Source organism: Akebia trifoliata, chromosome 1 (assembly GCF_017979445.1).
Source record: "Akebia trifoliata isolate Shusen 1 chromosome 1, ASM1797944v1, whole genome shotgun sequence".
Classification (NCBI taxonomy): domain Eukaryota; kingdom Viridiplantae; phylum Streptophyta; class Magnoliopsida; order Ranunculales; family Lardizabalaceae; genus Akebia; species Akebia trifoliata.
Window position 1 is genome coordinate 1,126,894 of NC_141375.1, and position 9,431 is coordinate 1,136,324.

The 9,431-nt window shown below is 32.3% G+C and overlaps 1 pseudogene; it reads left to right on the forward strand.

The window, feature by feature from the left end:
* Positions 1-8,223: 8,223 nt before the first annotated feature.
* LOC147410276 (auxin-responsive protein SAUR78 pseudogene) lies at positions 8,224-9,089 on the forward strand (annotated as a pseudogene).
* The last annotated feature ends 342 nt before the right edge of the window (positions 9,090-9,431 follow it).

Below are 9,431 nucleotides of genomic sequence, written 5' to 3' on the forward strand. Positions count from 1 at the left end.
ACCTCATTCTTCTCTTATAAAATTAATGAAAATGACCTAAATACCCTCCACTTCAATCTTTACCTAAAACCTTTATGGTCAATTTTTTTTTGTAATGATTTTCTAATTCACCTCTGACAAACTAACTCAAAAACTCATTGACAGGGCATGTGCAAGAACCGTAGATTTTTCCATCGAGATACTCAATTACACATTCCCACAAAACATGTGAAGTTGTGTATCTTGAGGGAAAAATCTATGGTTCTTGCCCATGCCATGTTAGTGAGTTTTTGAGTTATTCTGTCAAGTTGAGTTAAAAAATTAGTGCTCTTTGTTTTCATCTTCATGTCCCTTTACCGATGTATTTCAATTCAATATAAGGAAAATGGATAGCAAACGATTTGAAACTCGAGTTATTTCACGGAATTAACTTCGTATATATTGAGCTCGTAACAATACTGAGCAATTCAAAAGTCTCTCTATGATTGTAGAATGAGCGTGTTCTTGGGCCATCGTATAAACATAGATAAGGTCAACAGTGAAATGAACAACGAAACTTTATGACAGCTTTGGGGGAGGGCGAAACCATGGTTTCAAATCTTGGTTTGATGTCTCGTTCCATCTTGGAATAGTAATCTCTTCTTGGATGAGATGAACCATTTAACTCAGATTTTAAAATTATTTAATAATATTTTTTGTGCAAATAATTATTTATTTATTTTATAAGATAAGAAAGATTAGAATGTCTAATCCCTGGATCATATTTTTTTACTTAGATTAAATTAAAATTTTTTTTTTAATTATTTCAATACAAATACAAAATCTTGTTCGATACGATCGAGTTTTACTGGTTCAACTGAGATTTTCAAAATATCGTCAGAATCAACACTATTATTAAACGAACATGTATTATGATTCACGTTTGATATCCATCTCATTCCTCAATGATACCAAGATCAACTCGATTGTTAAATGAGACAACATGAGTTGTGACTAACGTTTGATAACTGTCTCGCTCCTCGATGATACGAAGATGACTTGAGTGAGTCATCTTGGTCTCGATCAAGATTTGAAACCATTTTTCGAGGCCCTAATATTTATTTTTCGGGTGGGCCGACAAATTTTCTTGGCAGAAAAATTTACCCTAGAAAGAATATATATTTTCATTGACAAAATACTTTTCCAGGAAAAGTATTTGGTGACCAATGATTTTGACATAAAAATGGATCGCCCGAGTTTGATTATATCTGGAAAATTGGATTCCAATGAATTAATATTTATTTGCTAGCCAATATCAGAGAATCAGACTCAAAATTTCTTGCCCATGAAAAAAAATCATTTTCCCTAGGTTTTAAAAACATAATTTCTATTATTGGAAAAAACAAATTTCTATGGAAAAATTATTTTCTTACAAATTTCCAAAACAAGCCAGGGAAAATTAAATTAAATCCAAAATTCGATTTTCCAGCAAACAAAAAATTTAAAGAAAATGAACCTATTACTTTCAGAGAGCTGCTATTAGAACCCCAACTTTGACTTATAAGTTATTACACCCAAATTTCTTATATTATTTATCATACACTAATTAAAAAATTAGAACACACCATTCGGACATTACAAAAGTTAGGTTCAAGTAATTACCTCAACATTAGAAAACATTACAGAAAATTCCAAATCTTGCAAATAGAAATCTGAGAGAGAGAGAGAGAGAGAGAGTTTCTATTAGCACCCCAACTTTTACTAATTCTCACCCATTGTTTTTTATTTTTTTTATTTTAATTTGTGCGTAAGAAGTAAAAGTTGGAGTTCCAATAATAGCTCTCTAATTTAATTACTTAACACAATCTCTCTCACTCTGGTAGGACAAATCTTTCACGTAGGATTTGTAGGAGTAGGAACATGTGCTTCAGGATCTCACAAGAGATCTCTCTAAGATATGGATAACTTAGGACCATGTGCTCTATGTATCATTGTCAGTCTATAGTCCTAATTCTTCTTCTTTACATGTCTTTTCTTTCCTTCTCAACCTCAAGGCCTGTGAGAGAGAGAGAGAGAGGACTGTTTTGTGTTGTCAAGAGAGAATCAAATTGCACTAGCTTCCAAGAAAAACATCTGTTGGATTTTCACAAACCCAACTTCTACTTTTTCTTTCAATTAAAAAAAAAAAAAAGCCTATAAAGTTTCTTAAAATATAAAAATAATTGGAGGACAAGCTTAGACTAGAAAGAGAGAATCTTCAAAATCTTCATTTTGTCTTCCCATCTTCATGTTTACTAATTAAACTACACATTCATACCTTTTTTTTAGTTTTTCTTTATTTTAATTTTAATAATCATGTTTATCTCTTTGTTGTACTTTCTTACATTTTTTTTAGTAGGTAGGTGCCCTTAATTTTAGGGGAACAAAACACATACATGATACTATTTGATTAATATAAATCACATTTTAACTTTATATGGTTATAAGAAGATACCATTTTCCATTAATACTAATTTTGTGTTCATGTATATAGATCACATATCTAATACATGTTGAGATGCAACTTTCTTCGATTTGTAGATCCAAATAGGGTTAATCGAGCTTGGCTTGTTTTCCTAATTGTTAGATTCGTGCCTTACTTATTTATGAGATGATGTTGTTTGAAATCAATAATTACTTCTTATGATTCAACGATTCATCTTTTTACAATCATAACTATTTAAATGAGAAATTTAGAAGTTTCGTGAGAATGAGATACTATGAGAGATTAAAATACAAAGATTGGAAGAAAACAACCTCCGTATACATGTAATTGAATGTTCAATCAATTGAGGGAAATTAAGGTGAAGAGTCAGAAAGTAAAATCATTGTATATTATATACGAACCTAAAAATAGGGAGCGGTGTTTTTATGTAGATTTGTAATGACCTAACAATCACATAACTTGTGTTTAACAAATGTCCATTATTTGAAAACTAGAAAATTTGATAAAAAAAAAATTAATGGGCCAAAGCCCGCGAATTTTAGAAACTGAATTTTGACGTTGAAATTCTTGATGTTTTCAGATTTGACGGCTTAGAGTTTTTAAAATTCTCCCATCCTTTATTAATTTGACAGTTTCGGCCCATCGAAAAAAAAAAAATTAACAATGAAAAATGCGACACCAATTCTACCTCTTGGTTCGTCAAATTTGAATTTTTCTTCACATTGTGATCCCATGTGATACACCATTACTATTCTTAATGAAAATGAATCATAATTATACGGAAAATATTGAACTTCTTTCGTTGGACATTGTGTTAACATTGAGATGATGTGGTAGTGCATAAAGAACCATAGACTTCTTTATTTGCATCTTGAGCAAAGGAATATGTGGTTATCTGCACATTGCCATGTCAGTTCAGTGTTGAACACAGTATCTAACAAAGGCAGTGTAGAACGGTTCTAACTATATTAACTACCTGCATATTCTCAATTCAGTATTGCATTTCAATGGTAAAATGTTAGAATTACTCTTCTTTAACACAAGGGCATTTGAAAAGATACATACATACTAGAAATTTTCTTAAAAAATCATCTTTTTTTTAAAAAATAACAAAGAAAATTCATCATTCGACAAAGTTTACATGCAACGTAAGTGTGCTCATGTGGTTACCATGGTCCCTCATTATATATTAATTATAAATTTACCAATAGTCACGCTTAAGTGGTAAGGGCGAGCACATGAAGTGTGGGTTAGGCGCATATCTCGGGTTTGATTCCCCTCTTGGAATTTTCTCATGATTTAACTGGGGGACCATGGCGGTGAGTTGTTATGGTAGTCTTCTTCGAGATTAGTCATGGTGCGCGCAAGCTGGCCTGGACACTTTGTTAGAAAAAAAAATAGTAACGCATTTTTTTTAAATTTTTTTAAAATCCCATGATTTGTCTCTACTAAAGCAATGTGGAACAAAAGGAAATGAACAAATGAACAAAATAAAAATAGTTTCAAGCATACACTTAGTTGATCATTATCATTCAAAATTAAGCTATATGATTAATCTCGCATATATATTGTTGATCTTAAATATAAACTAAAGACTAATCGGTCCCCCACGCGTCCCATCAATAGTAAGTCTGCTTTGTGCCCACATGATCTGAAAAAAATCGGGGAAAAAAAAAACATGGAAAAAATAAGGTTGCATTTAACTTATACTTCACAAAGACGTGTTCTACTTTTAAAAATGTGGCTTGTATTCATATATTACTTATTATCTGCATTACGACACTCTAGTCAATTCTCGATACAGAAAGTAATTAACAAAACGTTTAAATCCATCATCTTCAATCTTTATTTGACCCTCTCCCTTTAATCCCAAGATTCCATCTCTCAAAATTCAATAAAAAAATCTTGGAAATGTGGAAGGCGAAATTTATTTTATTTTATTTTTTATAGAAAAGCAAAGATTTCCACAAATAGGATAAAACAGGATAGACTAACATGACGAGTTGAATAAGCTAAAAATAAATAAATAATGATACCTTATTTATGAATATTTGACGATGAAGACATTTAAATCATTTTCTATAAATCTCTTAATGGAAAATTGAGATCAAGAGGGCATGTTGACATTTTGAAAACTTATATAGGGGGCTAAGTCATTCATTTTCTAAGTTGTCGAGTAAAATAAAGCATAGATATTCTTTTTTTCTTATATATATAACGGGGGTGTACGGACTTATGTCCGACTAGGGAGGATTAGAAGAGCTAGGGACAAAATCAAGGCATACGAGACTCCCTCAGGCATATGCAACGCCTACATATCACACGCATTAGGTAAGTGAGGGAACGTCATTGTAGGTGGCCCCAAGGAAATATTGCTCATACTGGGTGTCGAATAAACAATCAACAGACTCTCACTATTTATTGGATTCGAAATTACCATTGAGCTACCCACTCGGGATTAGTGTAAGCATTCTTAATGAGTTAGAAATGCCAGAATCCAATGGCAATTTTGAATCCAATAAGTAGTGAGAGTCCGTAGGTTGTGTGTTTGATACCCAGTATGCCAAATATTTCCTCGAGGCCACCTACAAGGGCGTTCACTCACTTACTTGATGCATGTGATGTGCGGGTGTTGCACGTGCCTAGGGAGGGTCCCATATGCCTTGGTTTCAGTCCTGACTCATTCAATCCCCTTCATCGGATGTAAGTCTGAACACTCCCGTCTTCAAAACAATAAAATAAAAATTGCTAGAATCTTTTCAAAGGTAAAATAAAATGTTAGAAATATAGAATAATACGAACTCCCAACCAATTAAATGTGAAATCCAATGATTGGGATAGAACATGAATCCATATAATAAATCTTGATGGTTGAATTTCACCCTTTTTGAGGGTTGGTATTTCATATTTTTCTTAGAAGTCAATTGACCCTAACCTTGAAATTAATATTAAATTATAATTTAAAAATAAAATATAATTAAAGTATTATAATGCATATTATTGTATTTTTTTTATCAATTAATGGTAGTTAATTGGCCTTTGGTTGGTCTAGATGCTGGAAGGTGAGCCTTCCTTTTATTATTATTATTCTTACCTTTTCAACCTCTTTAAGATAAGCTTTTATTAATTATATTAAAATTTAAAAAAAAAAACTAAAAATAAATTGGATAATTTATATGTTTGAGAGTTGAGAATGAGACCTTTAAAACACGCTTGCACATGTCTGTCGCTTTCAGTACCATTTTTCTAAATTAAATTACTTCGCCGTAAATTTTTAAGGTTTGGTATTTATGTGTGGACTACTATGCCCTTCAACTTATTCAATATTACAGTGCCTTTAATTGGTTTGGTGATTTTTTTTACCAACGTTATCCATAATTGTTTCAAACTTATCTTGCCACACCGATGAAGATAACATTTTTCCCAAAACGTGCGTAATATATGTCCAAATTCCGATTTTGGCACATTGTTCATTTTAATTCTCAAAATTTACTTTTCCAGTGAATTCGTCATTTTTATAATCAACAAATTTGTTGATAAATTACCAATAATATCATTATTAAGATAAAATTGCTAATAAAAATCAATGAATTTATATATTATAAAAGTGAATTCACTGTAAAAATGAAGAGTGAATTGAAATTGTAATTTTGTCATATTTCACGCACAAAATGGAGATTAACCATGATAAAATTAGAGAAATTCTATTGGCACACCAACTCTTACTCACAACACACCAATCCTTTTGAAATTACATCAATGTTTATATATAGATTGGTGTGTGAATGGAAGCTCTCTAAAATTATTGGTTGTAGATAACCATTCTTTATTTTTCATTCTTACACTCCACATTTTTTTCCTTTTCCCCTTCTCCTTAAAACGCATCAAAAGAAATAAGAAGACTTGGAGAAATATGGTGGAGATACCGAGGAGACATTTAATTGACACACCAACTTATCTTTTTATAGTATCTAAATATAGATTACAAATACCCACTACTTTTCTCTAATTTTTTTTTGTCTAGAACTTTTTAAGAAGTTATAGAGAGAAAGAGAAAAGAGAGATGAGCCATTTTAATGATCTACTTTTCTTCTTTGTCCATTTCTTTTTCTCTTTTGTTCTCTCTTTTTTCTCACTATCTATAGTTCTTCTCCTCAAACCTTCTTACTTTCCCTTCTATTTAGTCATTTCCCATTCTCCCTCTATTCCTATCTATTTCCTCTCTCTAAGCTAACTCTCTTCTCTTGAGAACATTGAACTTCTTATAAATGGGGCGGTTCAAGGGACATATGTAAAAACAATGATTTTTCAATTTACGGGTTAGAGGTTTTGGATTGAACTGATTTTTTGCGAGGATGGTCACTATGATGAGAAGATCATCCTCACAAAAAATCAACTCAATCTAAAACTTTTAAATCCATCAAAAGTGATTTTCAAGTTATTAGAAAAAATTGATAAAAAATCGACAGTCCACATTCTAAATCATTTTTAATGGGGTTAGAAGTTTCAGATTGGATTGATTTTTCTTTTTTTTTTCGAATGATCTTCCCATCATAGAGATCATCCTCACAAAAAATCAGCTCAATCCGATGCTTCTAACCCATATTTTGAAAATTTATTAATGTTACATTGTTTTTACATATGTTTTTTCATACGTCCCTTGATCCTGACCCCTTATAAATATTTTAAATACTCTTATGTTTTCATAATAGTGACATGCCCTTATAAGTTTTATGAATATTTGAGAAAACCCCCTTATGTTTACAAAATGATGACACGTCCCATTGACTTCAATCTTCTTCGTATAAACTGATGAAAGGTAACCTTAAGGTCCTCCTCGTCCTCCCCGTCTTATCTATAAAACTTAGAGATATTTACGAAAAAGTGTTCAACTTTTGACGAATTTACGATTATGGCTCACTGTTCATATTAATCACTAAAATGTGAATGATAATGAATTTATTTTAAACCTACGAAATTGTCAGTTTAAATTGTAAGATAGTCACTTCGTTTTGATTTTTTTATTTTTACAAAAACGTAATTGTTCACGTTTTGATAGTTAAAATGAAAAGTGGCCAAATTCATAAATAACTTATTTTCAGCTCATGAAATAGTAATTCACCCTAAAACTTATTTCAAAAAGAAAAATCAAGAATTTTGAGATAATTTTTTTTTTTTGTTGGAATTGTGGTATCCACTCCCCTTAGAGCACCAAACTAATCGTCGGGCACATGTAGTCACTTCCCCAACATGCACCAAGTAATTTTTGGGATTTAGGGTGGCCCTTAAATCCTAACCGGTGGGTTCAAACTCAAGACCTCTACTTGACTGAGAAGTGAGATCATTTTCATCACACTATAAGAGAAGATTGAAGTGAAGGGACATCTCAATAATTTGAAAATTATATAATATAATTTTAGAGAGATTCTATTAAATACACTAACTTTTTCTTGGGATGACATTAGCAAAAGTGGGTGTGGCAATAGAATCTCTCTAATTTTATTATAAGAACAGGTTGGTGTGGCAATAGAAATTCTCAAAAATGCCTAATGGCCTGCTTGTAAATAACTCATAAACAAGTCCTTAACTACCTACAATCACTTTGCGCCGATCTACGTAAGAGCCAACTGGTTTTGCTCAAAATCTCCCTCCTTTTTAACTTTTGTAATGGGCCCCACACACGTGCTCAAAATAACCGCTCTCGAACCCAAAAGTAACCAACCTTTTTTTTTATACCAATAATACCCCTATCCTTTCTCCTTATAAACGAACCTTCGCTCTCCTTTCTCAGCCCCTCTCTTTCTCTCTCTGGTTTTCCGTCCACATTATTTCTCATTCAGTTCTCCTCCGTTATAACTCCGTTAATTCTACTTCTCTTCGAAACCAGAAACAAATTTTTTTTTGTTCAAAAATGGCAAAAAGCGGTAAACTAACAAAGCTGAAATCGGTTTTAAAGAAATGGCAGTCCATGAGTCGTCTTGGCCGTACACAAGGAAGCTCCATCGCCGCTGCAACTCCTTCCGATGAAGAAGACTTCTTCTCCGGAGATAAGATTCCTGGAGGACTTCACCCTATCTACGTCGGAAAATCTCGTCGGCGTTACTTCATTACGTCTGACATCATCGATCACCCTCTCGTCCGAGAACTGGTGGACAGGTCTGATGGATCTGACGCAATAACGGTCGGATGTGAAGTTGTACTGTTCGAACACTTGCTTTGGATGCTCCAGAATTCTGACCCACAACCGGAATCTCTAGAAGAACTCGTCGAGTTCTACAGTATGTAAAAAAATTGTAAAATTTGGAGGAAATAATGGTTGAGAGCTTCTATTAACACACCAACTTTTACTTATAACACACCAATTTTACGTATAAAACAACAGTTTATTTCGAAAAGAATTGGTGTGCTGTAAGTGAATGTTTGTGAGTCTATAGAATCTCTCCAATGGTTAATTAGCCATGTAGATTGTAGAAAGGTAGACGAGGAGAGTCCCTTTGAACGGTGAGGATTAACCCATTTCACATCGGCTAATCTTGTGGGCCCGATGGGGATTTTTACTATTGTTGTCCCTTCTTTTGTCAATATTTTAATTTATTGTTATATTTTATATATTGTTAATTTAATATTATATTTTGTAATCTGATAATTATATTCTAGAAATTTGGCTAATGTCGAGGTTGGATACCAGGTTTTGTTCTCTAATGGTTTTCTCTTCTAATAGGCTTTATGCCCAATTAACTACAACAGATTAGAATCAGTTCTGCAGCCAAAGCACCTCCTTAGTCTACAAAGACTAGTGTGCATACTGACTATTAAGAGAAACATTTTCCTTATTAACTTAGTAACGGTTATTCCTCAAATGGATCAACATCACAGCCCTCTAAGTTTCTTTGAAAAGCTCATATAAAAAATATATATATATATATATATATATCTTTTGAACTTTATTCAGGATTATAATTGAAATTCATTGGTGAAAAGGAACTTT